We start from the raw sequence: 16,517 nt of genomic DNA, 5'->3' as shown, positions 1-16,517 counted from the left end.
TAAAATCGGAGGTATCGCCAGCCAGGTGGCGTGCATGAGGCCACATTTTGTCGCGCTTCGCTCCACTTTTAAATATTTGAGATGGGTCCGTAAGTTCAATGCTTCGGCTAAGAAGCCAATGCCCAAATGAACCTCAAGCCTAGACTGCCAGGTACAGAAGAAGAGGCGCTGCACGTTAAAGTTTGGCAAAACAAAAAAATGACAGCATATCCAAGGGGTGAATGATGCAGAGACGAGCGAACTGGGTCCGCACGCCGCTGCCGCCCCGCTTCAGCCGCCCGCAGGAATCTTGTCGGCGCTGCCACGCAGCTTCACGGCACGCTTCTGCCTCGCGCGCTCGCACATCCACAGCCGCTGGATGAAAAAGTGCATGGTACGTCCTGCCGCGTGGAGCGGCTTTCTAAGGGAGAGCGCGAGTCAGCCGTAGGGTCAGTTGCGGCCGCTGCAGCGCAACGGGGCGGGGACAGATAACCGGAAACCAGTGGCGGCGGCTCCCTTGGGGCAGCAGCCGCAGCAAATTAGCTGGTGTCTGTCACAACAATGACCCACTCAGTTGTTCTAATCAGTGTTTGTTAAAAACGATAGTCTTTCTTGGGGACCTTCGACGCAAAAAGTTTGGTCTGTTTGTCTGTACGTTTGTCTGTTTGTCCACCCTTAGCGGTACCAGGTACTCTAGCCACCTGCGCTCGAAGCTCAGCTGGTCACGATGTGCCGATGGGTGCTTATCTCCCACGTGTACTTTGCCCCGCGAATGAGGAGTGGGGGAGAGGGGTTCAGATGCTTGTGCGCGCGAGTTTATCCATTGGTGGAGAGAATCGCGCGCCCTCGACTTTGACCGCAACGATTGCGTTTTCGCTTTAATAAAGTCGATAGTCTTTCTTGGGGACCTTCGACGCAAAAATTTTGGTCTGTCTGTCTGTGCGTTTGTCTGTTTGTCCACCCTTAACGGTACCAGGAACTTTAAACGGCACCAGCCGATACCCCAAACGGCCGATCTCATCTGCAGCGCCCACCAACGTTGCCCAAAATTGAGCGTTCATACTTGTGCGATTGTCGACTTAAAAGCAATTATTGCGCATATCTGAGGCACCTTAAGAAAACGTATATCATCTGCATGTGCGTCTTTTACTACAAAATGCATACATAAGTAATTCTCAGGACCGTAGCATTTATCACGCTGCGCTGACCATGCAACGCTTGCACGAAAAGGCGAGTGTTTCCAACGCTTTGCTAAGATGACACGGTGATGGCACCTACCCGTCGCCTTGCATTCTGCGCGCCTGTCTAGAACACGCAACGTTTTCCAAAAAAACTGCCAAATGGCACTCATGTCTCACGTGTGAGGTGACTTGATGCGCTCGTTCGCCACCGCTGCACGCTCGAGGCACTCTAACACAGTGCCTCCAGAATACCATTCACCGATTTGCTCGCGCAGAACATCGAATAAATGTGTTGTTCACTCTCTCCACATGCAAGAATATCGTCTTTCGATGACATTTGCAGATTAACATGCAGATATGGGGCCAATTTTTAATCTCATTTATCACAGTGATGACATATCGCATAATTAGTAAACTACGAGGCACTATTTAGTTTAAAAGCCAATTGATCTCTTCTGTGCGTGCTGAGCACCTGACTTTTTTTCTTTCAGAACCAGCTTCTTGCTCTGAGACTGGCAGAAAAATTCACAATTCGTGTAACTGAATGATATGGCAATCAATGAATAGCAAATTCATTGTTCTATTTATGACGATGTTTTAAACTAACATACTTTGATAATTGTGACGTTTATACACCACTTTCGCGTTTTCTCATCAGCCGGAATGCTTGACTAATACTTTTTGGACATTTTACAATAGACGATCACTTTTTTTAGATTCTGAAAGCATATCAAAGAAACATAATTTGAACATTAGTCATGTTATCTGGTACAAGGTAGTATATATATATATATATATATATATATATATATATATATATATATATATACATATATATATATACATATATATTAAAATAGAGGTGTTGTACGTCGAGAAAGGTTCAGACGTAGCTTGGCAAAATGTGCTTTATCAGGCAGGTCTGGCTAATGGCGAGCGGCGTGCGCGAGCTACTACTGCAGCCACCGATCATCATCGTCTTCTTCGTTGCCAGCAGAGCGTCCGTTACTCAGATTCATTAATTCATTACAATTACTCCCCGCGAAATAAGGAGCCATCCTGGCGACCTATGGACAAGTAAACACGGGAGGGTCGTAGCAGGGCTAAAGTCTCGAGACGTGGACAATTTCCTGGCCACGACGACGTTGGTCAGAAGATGGTTCCAGTGGCTCGATGAGGTAATTCACCGGTGACGTTTTTTGTAGCACACGATATGGGCCGTGATACTTGGGGACCAACTTGGTAGAAAGGCCAGGTGTAGCAGAAGGAACATGCAGCCAGACGAGTGAACCTGGATCGTAGGAAGTAGTGTTATTTGATGCGTCATGGTGGTGCTTTTGGCGTCCTTGGTCTTGGGTTGTGAATGATCTTGCCAGTTGGCCGCATTCCTCAGCGTTTGTAGCGGCTTGAGACAAAGTCGTGGACTCTGAGGAGTCAGGTTTGTACGAAAGAATGGTGTCCATAGTGCAAGAAGGTTCGCGTCCGTAAAGGAGGAAAAAAGGAGAGAACCCAGTAGTGCTTTGAATGGCGGTATTATAAGCGAACGTGATAAACGGGAGCACTCGGTCCCAATTGGAGTGGTCTGACGAGATATACATAGACAGCATGTCACCAAGGGTGCGGTTGAAGCGCTCTGTCATTCCATTGGTCTGGGGATGATAGGCGCTTGTAGTGCGGTGAACGACGTGGCACTCACGCAGCAATGCTGTGATGACGTCTGACAAGAATACGCGACCACGATCGCTCAGTAACTCCTGAGGTGCTCCATGACGTAATACGATGTTGTGAAGAACGAAAGTCGCAACGTCTTTTGCTGTAGACGAGGGAAGGGATGAAGTTTCGGCATACCGCGTGAGATGGTCGACGGCAACTATGATCCAGCGGTTACCGTCAGCAGTGTTGGGAAGGGGACCATAGATATCGATGCCGACGCGGTCGAATGGTCGGGATGGGCATGGTAAGGGTAGCAAGGTACCGCTGGCGTGACAAGGGGGAGTTTTTCGTCTCTGGCACGTCGAGCAGGCCCGAACGTATTGTCGTATAAAACGGTACATGCCACGCCAGTAATATCGGAGACGTATGCGAGAATAAGTCTTCAGGAAACCTGCGTGGCCACATTGGGGGTCGTCATGAAACGTGGAACAAATTTCGGATCGCAGATGACGTGGAATCACGAGTAGCCACTGATGTCCACCGGGTGCGTAGTTGCGTCGGTACAGCACGTCGTCGCGAGTGGCGAAGTGCTCCACTTGCCGACGCAACGTGCGAGAAGGGGGGGAAGCCGTCCGCCCAGCCAGGATGTCTAGAATCGAAGCAACCCAAGGGTCCTTGCGTTGCTCAGATGGCATGTCGGCGATGGTGACGGCAGTGGCATCACAGGTTAGACTTTCGCAGCAGTCCGGGTCAGGGGGTAGAGGCGAACGGGATAGGGCGCCTGCGTCCGAATGTTTCCGGCCGGAGCGATAGACCACGCGAATATTATATTCTTGGAGGCGTAATGCCCTTCGGGCGAGGCGACCGCTTGGATCCTTCAATGACGACAACCAGCAGAGGGCGTGGTGGTCAGTTACGACGTCAAAAGGGCGCCCGTACACGTAAGGTCGAAATTTTTCTATCGCCCAAATAATGGCGAGGAATTCCTTTTCAGTGACAGAATAGTTGCTTTCGGCTTTGCTAAGAGTTCGGCTTGCGTAGGCAACCACGTACTCTTAGAAGCCGTCTTTCTTCTGCGCAAGAATAGCGCCTAGCCCGACACCACTAGCGTCGGTGTGAATCTCTGTGGGTGCCGATGGGTCGTAGTGTCGCAGAATAGGCGGCGACGTGAGGAGGCGGCGCAGTTCATTGAAAGAGTCGTCACAGGTGGCAGACCAGGCTGAAAGGTCTCTGGAGCCGGCGAGGAGCTTGGTCAAAGGAGCGATAATCGTCGCGAAATTGCGGACGAAGCGCCGGAAGTAAGAGCAAAGGCCTATGAAGCTTCGGAGCTCTTTCATGGTGGTCAGTTTGGGAAACGCTGAAACTGCTGTAAGTTTGGCAGGGTCAGGAAGAATGCCGTCTTTTGAAACCACGTGGCCAAGGATCGTAAGCTTTCGAGCGGCGAAATTGCACTTCTTCAGATTCAGTTGCAGCCCCGCGGCAGAAATACACGCGAGGACTTTCTCGAGGCGGGTTAAATGGGTTGCAAAATTAGTTGAAAAGACGACAATATCATCTAAATAACAAAGGCAAACATTCCATTTGAGACCTCGAAGGATAGAGTCCATCATCCGCTTGAAAGTAGCTGGCGCGTTGCAGAGGCCGAAGGGCATGACTGTGAATTCGTAAAGCCCTTCGGGCGTGATGAAAGCAGTTTTTTCACGATCGGCCTCTGCCATGGGTACCTGCCAGTATCCAGAGCTGAGATCTAAAGAAGAGAAAAATTCGGCTCCCTGTAGGCAGTCCAAGGCATCGTCAATGCGTGGCAGCGGATAGACATCCTTGCGCATGATTCGGTTGAGACGCCGGTAGTCCACGCAAAACCTGATGGATCCGTCCTTCTTCTTCACCAACACAACTGGAGAGGCCCAGGGACTGCTTGACGGTTCTATTATGCCACGTGTCAGCATGTCGTCAACCTGTTCATTGATGGCACGGCGTTCGGTAGTTGACACACGATATGGACGCTGCCGTAATGGCGTCTCTTGACCGGTATCTATACGGTGAACAACAGATGACGCTCGACCTAAGGAAGGCTGATTGTGGTCAAACGAGGCTCGAAAGCGCTGTAGGAGCTTGATCAGCTGTTTCTGCTGCCCAGGCGTGAGGTTACAATCGATGGACTTGCGGAATACATCCATAGGTTCATTAACGTGAGTTGCGGGTGTAATGGCACAAGTCGGTAGAAATGGCTTGTCTGGATAGATCGGGTCTTCGAAAATACAATTTAGGGTCTCGAGGCTTCCCAGACACTCACCGCGTAGCAGGATGTACGGGCAAGCAGAAACGTTGCACGCATAAAGTACCGCCGAACCATTGGAAAAGTTGATGACGGCAAACGGGAGGACGATGGTTCGGTGTTGCACACTAGCTATAGTTGGTTGGAACAGGAGCGTCGAGTTAGTGGCAGCAGGGGAAAACACAGGCACTAGAACGGCGGACAACGGCGCGATGCGGTCGTCAGCTGCGGCAAACACTTTCGAGGGACTGTGGTGGTCGATATCAAGGCACGGATTCGTCAACGTGAGTTCAGCACGAGCGCAGTCGACGAAGGCCTGATAGGTAGAAAGGAAATCCCATCCTAGTATGACGTCGTAAGATGAACGTGGGGGAACAACAAAGTTGACAGCGTACCAAACATCTTGAGTAAGAACGCGTGCTGCTCACTGAGCTGTCGGCGCGATGAAATGGGAGGTGGCTGTACGCAGAGCAAGATTCGTAAGCGGCGTTGTAACTTTTCTCAAATCGCGACACAGTTTTTCACTAATTACAGAAACGACGGCGCCTGTATCGACAAGTGCACGTACAGCAACACCTTCTACTAGCACATCAATTTCGTTGGTCGGACAAAGAGCAGGTCTTAGAAAGTTCGACGACGACGCAGTTCTTGCCTCCGGAACTGCGGCTGTCAGTTTTCCTCTCGAGCGGGGCTCGTGCGCCGAAGCATCGGGGAGACAGATCGGCAACGGGGTGGTAATGACCGGCGAGAATCGACGGGGCGTCGTGGGGACAATGAGTCGGTGATAGGAGAAGATGGTTGCTGCGGATTCTGGGCAGCCTGGTAATTTGCAGAATTTCTAAGGTCTGGAGGCTGGAAGTTGCGATGGCGACAGTAGCGTGCTATATGTCCCACGAAACCGCATGCGAAACAGATGGGTCGATTATCCAAGGTGCGCCATGGGTTAACAACAGAAGGTGCAGGGGGCGAAACGGGATGGGGTGCCGTGTATGTAGGCAGCGTGGTAGGGTAGGAGGACCCGGTGCCCCGGTATGCGCCAGAGACAGGTGGGGCTGGGGGTCTAGCAACGACGGCAGCGTAGGTCAGCGGCGTAGGGACAGGTGGCGATGGAGGCAGTGCTTGCGTGACCTGTGTCTCAATGACCTGGCGTAGACGTGGGTCTAACGAGGTCACTGGCGCGGATGCTTCGGCCACAAGAGAAAGCTGACGCGCAACTTCCTCGCGAATGAATTGTTTGATTTGGGGCAGTAAGACGGTGCGATTAGCAGCGACGTCGTGTACGAGGGCGGAAACTGCAGCCGTACCTTCTGCGGCCCTGCGCGTCGAGACACGCTGCTTACGCAACTCGTCGTACTCCTGACAGAGCTGGACAACATCGGTGACGGTCTGTGGATTCCTGGCGACGAGCATCTGGAAGGTGTCGTCGTCAACTCCTTTGATGATGTGCTTGATTTTGTCGCGTTTGGTTAGAGATTCATCGACGCGCTTGCAAAGGGACAAGACATCTTCAATGTAACTCGTAAAGGTCTCGTCCCTGCGCTGGACTCGACTACGGAGACGCTGTTCCGCGCAAAGCCGGCGCACGGCGGGACGGCCGAAGACCGCGGAGATGGTGATCTTGAAGGCGGACCAGTTGGTAATTTCGCCTTCGTGGTTCTTGAACCAGAGGCTGGCCACATCAGCGAGGTAAAAGCGCACGTTTTTGAGCTGGTCGCAGGCGTTCCACTTGTTGGAAGCGCTTACGATTTCGTACTCGACGAGCCAGTCCTCGACGTCTTGTTCATCGTTGCCGCGAAAAATTGGTGGGTCGCGTTGCCAAGGCGCGCCAGTACAGTAGACTGTCGTTGGTAAGGCAGCTTGAGAAGGGCCAGGAAAAGTCATGGTGAACGGTGAGGGTAGCGTCCGATTGCGAAGTTCCAGGTTGATGGGAACCCCGGCTCCTCCACCACTTAAAATAGAGGTGTTGTACGTCGAGAAAGGTTCAGACGTAGCTTGGCAAAATGTCCTTTATCAGGCAGATCTGGCTAATGGCGAGCGGCGTGCGCAAGCTACTACTGCAGCCACCGATCATCATCGTCTTCTTCGTTGCCAGCAGAGCGTCCGTTATTCAGATTCATTAATTCATTACAATATATATATATATATATATATATATATATATTCACTTCACTGCCACTTCACTGTCGAAGCTATGTTTATCTAGACATCTGCGCCTGCCAAACCACAGTTTTGAAAACATCAGCGTAACTCTTTTGCAGTCCGGTTTCTCAAACAGACGCGAGCGCGAACAGCGTGAGGCATATTTTATTTTCGAATTTCGTACATTAGTAGCCGGCATCAACGAAGACTCCGGAAAACTCAACTGCCTCCGAGAAGTAAGCCAGGAGAAAATTGGTGACAAAGATTTATAGCTGAAGACCATGCTTTTTTCTGACTGACTCGTACGTGTACACTGTCCTTTCTTTTTTTTCCACATGCACATACAAAGTGTTTACGTTCGCCTACCACTTGATGACCATTGAAGGGAAACGGATGAAGATTAAAGGTAAACAGCCGACCAACCCATTAACGGGAAACCCTTCCTTTACGCACGCCGCCCGCCGACCGACCCATTACGGGGAAACCCTTTTCTTTACGCACGCCGTCACGGACACTCCCCGCACCGCGGCGACAATCTTGGGTGGCCCGACACACGTCAAGAACTGAACAGCACGTGATATGAACTGTATGTGGATGTAGACGGACAGTTGGTTTCGTTCTCAGTGTTGACAGTGGTTCTTCCTCTTTTTTACTTTCTTTCTTTTTCTTTTTTCTACCCTTTTTTCTCTTTTTTTCCTTTTTTGCTCCCTCTCACTCTCGCAAACATCTTTCAAGGCGAGAGGGACGCGGCAGCAACGAGCTCATGTCAGTATAAGCTCATGTCAGTAAAAGCTCATGTCAGTATAACTCATCCCCTGATGAGTTATACTCATCAGGGGATGAGTATAAGAAGGGGTCCTCCCCTGATGAAGGGAGGGCCCCTTCCGTAACTGTTGGGAAATAAATATATTTATCCTTGTTGACAACGCTCCCGTTGTGCCATATTCTATACCTTCACGAAGACTAACTGGCCCATTGAGTTATTACTCCCACTATATATATATATATATATATATATATATATAAATATATTGTACCGAAGCATAGTGGCGCCAGCTCTGTGCCACTGTGAAAGAAGACGTTGACGTCCGTGTGTGGCTCGTGCTTGCCGGGTTCCTGCCTGTACCAGCTTGTTGCGGCTAACGTTTCTGGAATAATAACCTGTGTTTTTACGAAACCTTGCTCGTTGCCTTTGGTGGAAACGTGCTGGGTAACGTCCTGGAGCTCCGCAGCCGTAAGCTACCATCTCAGTCCGTGATGACCGAGCGCGTCGATCCCCCACAAGGCTCTTTCACGCTGCCACCTGTCATGTGTTCTGGTGTACTTCGTCTGCGTGACCCACCAGTATACAACGGCACTGAATATCAAGATGTCGAGGACTGGCTGGCAGAGTACGAGCATGCCAGCGCGATTAACAAGTGGGATGACCCTCCGAAGCTGACTCACGTCATCTTCTACTTGACGGATTTGGCCAACCTATGGTTCACCAATCACCAAGCCGACATCCCCACCTGGTCGGTTTTCAAGGAGGCCGTCACCTCGTTTTTCGGTCGTCCAGCCATGCGTAAGCTTCGTGCTGAACTGGGACTGCGGGGATGATTTCAGCGAAACGGTTAGAGCTTCACAAGCTACATTGAGGATGTGATCAGCCTCTGTAGGCGAGTTGATGCCAGGATGACGGAGGCTGACAGAATTAAGAATATAATGAAAGGCATTGATGACGATGCTTTTCATATGGTTGTGGCCAAAGACCCACAGACCGTCACGGCCGTGATTCAGTTCTGTCAATGTTTCGATGAGCTGCGCAAGCAACGAGTTTCTACACGTCGCGCTAATACGCAAACAGCTGATATTTCGGCCTTGGAGTGCAAAAGCAGTGGCCCCGACTACAGCGTGTTAATGCCTCAAATTCAACAGTACATCCGGGAAGAAGTTGCTCGACAGCTCTCTCTTGTCGCCACCATCAACGAGACCCCCACAACAGCCCCGCCGCGGTGGTCTAGTGGCTAAGGTACTCGGCTGCTGACCCGCAGGTCGCGGGTTCAAATCCCGGCTGCGGTGGCTGCATTTCCGATGGAGGCGGAAATGTTGTAGGCCCGTGTGCTGAGATTTGGGTGCACGTTAAAGAACCCCAGGTGGTCAAAATTTCCGGAGCCCTCCACTACGGCGTCTCTCATAATCATATGGTGGTTTTGGGACGTTAAACCCCACATATCAATCAGACCCCACAACACTGGACCACTCACTTCGCCGTGCTATTCAGACGCAAGTTGCCGAGGCTCTCCCTTCGCCCGCATCCCCAATATCAGTGGCTGCACCGCTTACTTATGCAGAAGCCGTCCGCCGACCTCCTGCCCAACCGCCGCTCCCTTCATACAGTCCAGCCACCAACTACTACAGGTCAATAGTTTCAGTTTATCCGGTAAAACGGCCCTTTCCACCACCTCGAGCACCTGGAAACTCTTGGCGTACTCCCGATAACCGGGAGTATGCCAAGAGTTTCCACACTTATGATGACATCTTTCCTTTCGATGCTCGTTCTGATACGACACCGATGTCTGTGGATGCTGTCACAGCTGGCACCGCGCCCTCACTACCTGACGAAAACGTTCTGTTGCGCAGCGTAGACACCGGTCTTACGCAAGACCAGCGCAATCAGCTCATTCAACTACTTGACCGTTTCCGCGCCTCCTTCGTCCACGGACAACCTCCCTTGGGACGCACGTCAGTTGTCGCTCACCATATCGACACCAGTCATCATACTCCACTTCGTCAGCGCCCCTACCGCGTCTCGCAGGCTGAGCGTGACGTCATCACTCAACACGTCGACGAGATGCTGCAACGTGGTGTTATTCAGCACTCACACAGTCCTTGGGCTTCGCCACTAGTCCTCGTGCGAAAAAAAAAGATGGCTCCATCAGGTTTTGCGTGGATTATCGTCGACTGAACAACATCACACGCAAGGATGTTTATCCCCTGCCACGCATTGATGACGCCTTGGATTGCCTTCAAGGTGCGGAGTTTTTCTCTTCACTGGATCTGCGCTCTGGATATTGGCAAGTGCCAATGGCTGAACCAGACCGTCCAAAAACGGCGTTTGTGACCCCTGACGGCTTATATGAATTTAATGTAATGCCCTTCGGTCTTTGCAATGCGCCTGAGACTTTTGAAAGAATGATGGACAGTGTCCTCAGGGGACTTAAATGGCACATCTGTCTTTGCTATTTAGACGACATAGTTGTATTCTCGGCGAAATTCAAAACTCATCTTTCCCGTCTGGAACAAGTTCTCTAGTGCGTTACGGCAGCCGGGTTGCAACAAAACTTCAAGAAATGTCGTTTTGGCACCCGCAAACTCACAATTCTCGCCCACGTTGTTTCAAAAGAAGGAATATCGCCAGACCCTGCCAGACTGCGTGCCGTCGCCGAGTACCCCAAGCCTACTACCCTAAAGGAGCTTCGTAGTTTCGTAGGCTTGTGTTCCTATTTTCGGCGTTTCATTCGCAATTTTGCCTCTATAATTGCCCCTCTGACTCCTCTTCTCTCCCGTAGCGCAGACCTCTCTGGCTGGAATTCCCACTGCGATGAGGCATTCACGGCGCTACGCCGGCTACTCACGTCTCCGCCAGTTCTCCGCCACTTCGATCCCAATGCACCCACTGAAATTCACACGGATGCAAGCGGTGTCGGCCTCGGTGCCATTCTCGCTCAACGCAAGGATGGCTTCGACGAGTACGTTGTCGCCTATGCCAGCCGTACACTAACGAAGGCAGAGTCCAACTATTCCGTCACGGAAAAGGAGTGCTTGACTATCATTTGGGCTATAGGAAAATTTCGCACGTACCTTTACGGACGCCAGTTTGATGTTGTCACAGATCACCATGCCTTATGCTGGTTAGCGTCCATGAAAGATACTACTGGCCGCCTCGCTCGTTGGGCTTTACGCCTTCAGGAATACGATATCCGTGTTGTTTATCGCTCAGGACGCAGACATTCAGACGCCGATGCACTATCCCGTTCTCCACTGCCCCCTGACCTTGCCTGCTTATCAACTGCCATTTGCGATTCGTCATCGTTGAGCATCACTGACATGCCATCCGAACAGCGCAAGGATCCCTGGATCAATTTTTTGCTCGACGTCCTCTCTCACAGTTCGTCAGAAACGACTTCACGCTCCCTCTCTCGTCAAGCAAGACACTTTGCTGTCCGTGAAGGCTTATTGTATCGCCGAAATTACGTGACGGATGGCCGTAGGTGGCTCCTTGTCATCCCTCGTCATTTGCGTTCGGACATCTGCACTGCCTTTCACGATGACCCCCAGTGTGGCCACGCTGGAGTATTTATAACTTACTCTCGCCTTCGTCTAAGATACTACTGGCGCGGCATGTATCGGCACGTTCGCCAGTACGTTCGGTCATGCACCACGTGTCAACAACGCAGGACGCCTTCTCACAGCACTGCTGGCCCTTTGCAACCCTTAACGTGCCCAGCGAGACCATTCGACCGCGTCGGAATTGATATTTATGGTCCTCTACCCAACTCTCTTCGAGGCAACCGGTGGATTATCGTCGCCGTTGATCATTTGACACGCTACGCTGAAACATCTGCGCTGCCCGCTACCACTGCGAAAGACGTTGCGTCCTTTCTTCTTCACCATCTCATTTTGCGAAACGGTGCACCTCATGAATTACTGAGTGACCGTGGACGCGTGTTTCTCTCGAACGCCGTCGACGAGCTACTCAAGGCATGTCGCACTGTCCATCGGAAATCCTCGGCATACCATCCTCAAACCAATGGCATGATGGAACGCTTTAACCGTACCCTTGGAGATATGCTTGCCATGTACGCCTCTGACGACCACACTAATTGGGACCAAGTGCTCCCTTTTGTCACGTACGCGTACAACTCAGCGCCACAAACAACCACTGGCTTTTCTCCTTTCTTCCTCCTGTACGGACGTGAGCCATCATGCTCCATGGACACCATTCTCCCTTACAGGCCTGATGTTTCCGAACCGACGCCTGTTTCCGAAGCAGCTGCTTATGCCGAAGAGTGTCGTCAACGCGCTCGCTCATTTACCGCACAAGACCAATGGCGCCAGAAAACTGACCACGATTCCTCTGCGTCTACTGTACACTATAACCCAGGAATGCTGGTTTGGCTCTGGGTCCCGTCTACCCCTCCCGGTCTTTCCCCGAAGCTTTCGTCGAAATACCATGGCCCCTACCGTGTGGTGCGGCAAACATCTCCTGTAAACTATGAAGTTGAGCCCATTGATCCACCTTCAGACCAACGCTGCCGTGGGCGTGAAACAGTACACGTATCACGCCTCAAACCGTGCTATGACCCCCTTGTCGTGTCCATTTCATAGGTCGCCAGGTTGGCTCCTTTCTGCGCGGGGAGTAATTGTACCGAAGCATAGTGGCGCCAGCTCTGTGCCAGCGTGAAAGAAGACGTTGACGTCCGTGTGTGGCTCGTGCTTGCCGCGTTCCTGCCTGTACCAGCTTGTTGCGGCTAACGTTTCTGGAATAATAACCTGTGTTTTTACGCAACCTTGCTCGTTGCAATATATATATATATATATATATATATATATATATATATATATATATATATATATATATAATGTTTATTATGTTTGCGCATCGCCCCGCCGCGGTGGTCTAGTGGCTAAGGTACTCGGCTGCTGACCTGCAGGTCGCGAGTTCGATTCCCGGCTGCGGCTGCTGCATTTCCGATGGAGGCAGAAATGTTGTAGTCCCGTGTACTCAGATTTGGGTGCACGTTAAAGAAGACCAGGTGGTCGAAATTTCCGGAGCCCTCCACTACGGCGTCTCTCTTAATCATATGGTGGTTTTGGGACGTTAAACCCCACAAATCAAATCAAATCATATGTTTGCGCATCGCAAAACCACTGCTCCTGTAGCGCAGCAGAGTGCACGTGACGTGCCTTCGTTTGGGCGAGCACAGGTGCCGATTTGTCGACGATACATAGCAGAACAAATAAACAGTAATTGATGACAGATGACAGAACCACATGATGGAGACTGCCAGAAGACAAGCGCGTTGAAGTGTTATAGGCATTTGCCAGTGCCCGTGCAGAGGCTTACTTGCAAAGACCGAACGGAGGGTTTTATTGTCGATAGACACAGAAGCCAAAAGTTGGGCGCACAAGCTGGAGATTTTGTCTGGCTGTTTTATTTTGCAAATGTGTAAAGAAGTAAAACAAATGCCAAGATCAGCCCTAAATTGAGAATAAATAAAATATTTTCACACATATTGTTCCGATTATGTGTTCATTGTTGAATTAGTTGCATTATCATAAGAACGTCGGGACGGAAACACTCAAAAGCACAGGAACGCAAGCAATAGAGTTCACATCTTGCAGCATTTCACCGCTCTTTTCATCTCACAGAATTCATACTATGCACTTCATAACTGATCGCGCAATTGCCAGCATTTAAACTACAGTCACTGAAACTTCAGAGGCTCGAAACCAATGTTATAGGTTGGCACACATGCTGAGTATATTTAGTGGCTGTTGCATCTGATACTGCATTGCATAGATACTATAGACCTGTGTGGAGGTATTGAGAAGTCTATCTTAGTTTGTGTTAAAAGATTAGCAGCAACTTCAGTTGCTGAGGTTAAATATTCTAAATGAATTATTAAATTTGAAGCACCGTTATCTGAAGCGACATACTCACAGTTACTATAATTATTTATATGCATTAGAAAAGTGTAGCTCTTCCAGATCTATTAGTTGTGATCTTGTAGGATCCGAGTAAAATGCGCTCACAATTCTTACTGTCGCGAAAACTGATCGGTGTGAAAGGTTTCATCTCAAATAAGACAATACCAAAAATTTGCAAGGGCTGCAGGTATCTAAAACAAGTTTGGTAAGTACCTGGTGCGCACACGCCAGGCGGATATTAAAAGAAGATTTCTCTGAAAGGGCCTTCAAAAATTTTTTCAGTCTGCTGCATCATAGACACCTCGAGTTACTTTCGCCAATACCATAAATATTGACATGTGGTGTGTTCCCAGGTTTCATAATAAATACGGCCTGTACAATCACTAGAGCACAACTTGGCCCATATTTTCAATCAATCTGGAGATGCCAAGTGCCTCTCAGTGAAGAGAGTCCGGAGGCACTTTGTAAACTAGTGGTGATTGAACGTAGTTCCTAATTTTGTAGGCCCGTGTGCTCAGACTTGGGTGCATGTTAAAGAACCCCAGTTGGTCAAAATTGCCGGCGCCCGCCACTACGGCTTCTTTCATAATCATATCGTGGTTTTGGGACGTTAAACCCCAAAAATCAATCAAATCATTATTCAATTTTCGCAATTATTGTTTTGAACGTTTCACTTGTCAGAGCCGATTACGTATGAATCCTGTGTTCTTTTGCATCGAACTTTGGGCTCTGTAAATTTATATTTAGATACTGTTTCGCACATTTGCGCAAACGTTATTTATTTTTAAGTTTCCACCAAATATCAATGTTTTTCATATATCTCTAACCTATGCAATGTTACAGTCTATCGACCCAGTCAAGCTGTTTGACAACAGTTCTTAGCCATTAGTATCAGCCATGAACCCTTCTATTTTTGGAAATAAAAATCTATTCTATTCTATTTTTAACAGTCACTTGTCATGATAGTCTAGTGGCCAGGTATTCTGCTGCTCACCCGCAGGTCACGGGATTGAATTCCGGCCACGGCTTCGGCTTTCTCGAAGGAGGATAAAATGCTAAAGAGCCGTGTGCTCTTCTTTATATGAGTGAACGTTAAAGGACTCCTAATGGTCCCAATTACGGGAGCCCTTCACTACGGCTTTTCTTGCATACTGTTACAAGCTGCCACTCTAGCGTCGCCATTGCGAAGTCGGCGACGGGAATGACTGCACGTTGGTTCGTTCCGTACGCAAGCAGAGACAGCGAAGAGATCAGAGACGTGAGAAAACAAAACAAACTTTACTCTAGTGATATTGCAGCACACGGGATCTAATACAACACTTCAATGCAACTAACAAAATAAATCAACACTTGATACAACTAAAAATACATATAAAACAATAAATCAGCTTACGCGAGAGAACTATTACAAACTACACAAACTAACAACAATAGACTACGGGGGAGAAATTTCGAAGATATAAACAGGTGAAGGCATACGTGTGATGACCAGTCGCGTTGCGCCCCCGACGATCGGATGCGAAAAGTCGAAGAGAGTTCTGGCACGACTGCGATGTCGGCGGTCTTGCAACGCTGGTGGCTCCGGGAGGCTAGTGCTTGCAGGTGACTTCAAGCAGGTTGAGCTAACTCGAGGCGAAGTCCCGATGTCTACGTTGCAGATGTTAATATCGCGTCACAACTAGACGAACGCCTAAGTTTAGGTGGCCAGCCGATACAGAGCCACACTAAAAACTTCTAGAAGAGATGCTTGTTGGTCTGTTTCTACACCATGTTGGTCAGCGACTAGTCTGCCTAGCAGGGCAAAACCCTGCGCTTAAATCCCGCTCGTGTCTCCTCGCTCTCTTCCTTGGGGACAAGAGACATCAACATAGGTCCAATCATGCGCGTTTCATTGATGGAAACTCCACCCCAAAAAAATTTGACCCCACCCCTTTTTAATTGGGAGAGGGCCCTCAACTAGCGAGAGCGACAACCTGTTGGGTTGTTGTCATACGGCTTGGTCACCAGAGGGTTTCCCACGCTTTTCCCCGTGGGAACGGTCAGACTGTTTGGCTCTCAGCCGGTGCGTCCCGTAGTCTAATCCTTGTTCGGGGTACATCGCGGCTTTCCACGACCTTGCAGACGCCGCCGCAGTTACAAAAGGATCAATCGTCGGCGGCGACGTTCCAAGAAGAGCACCCCATTCTGCATTTCTCGGCTCCCTTTCATGCGCCCGCCGTTCCCACGGTCAGTGGGGAAGTACGGCGCCCGTTAATTGCCGTGATGCGGGGCCGCCAAAAATGGCCGTCCGTGACATGTACCTATGGTGGTTTTGGGACGTTAAACCCAAACAATTTTATGTTCTTAACAGTTAGTCATACATCTTCAGCCCGAGGACTAACATCCATCAATAATAAAATTGGCAGATCCCCCCGTACAGTGGGAAACGATGATACGCAAAGCACGAATGAGAAGTGTTGATATTGTAACGCACTTTTCAATAAACTCTTTTAATAAGCTAACGTAGGCTGGGCGAACTTGTGCCCGAGAATTATAGCACAGCTAGATTGTCTCGAGGATTTCCTTCTGCCTCTTCTTCTACGTTGTTCTTTTCT

The sequence above is a fragment of the Rhipicephalus microplus genome, chromosome 3 (assembly GCF_043290135.1).
Source record: "Rhipicephalus microplus isolate Deutch F79 chromosome 3, USDA_Rmic, whole genome shotgun sequence".
Taxonomy (NCBI): Eukaryota; Metazoa; Arthropoda; class Arachnida; order Ixodida; family Ixodidae; genus Rhipicephalus; species Rhipicephalus microplus.
The sequence above is the reverse complement of the archived record's forward strand: the minus strand, read 5'-3'. Positions refer to the sequence as shown.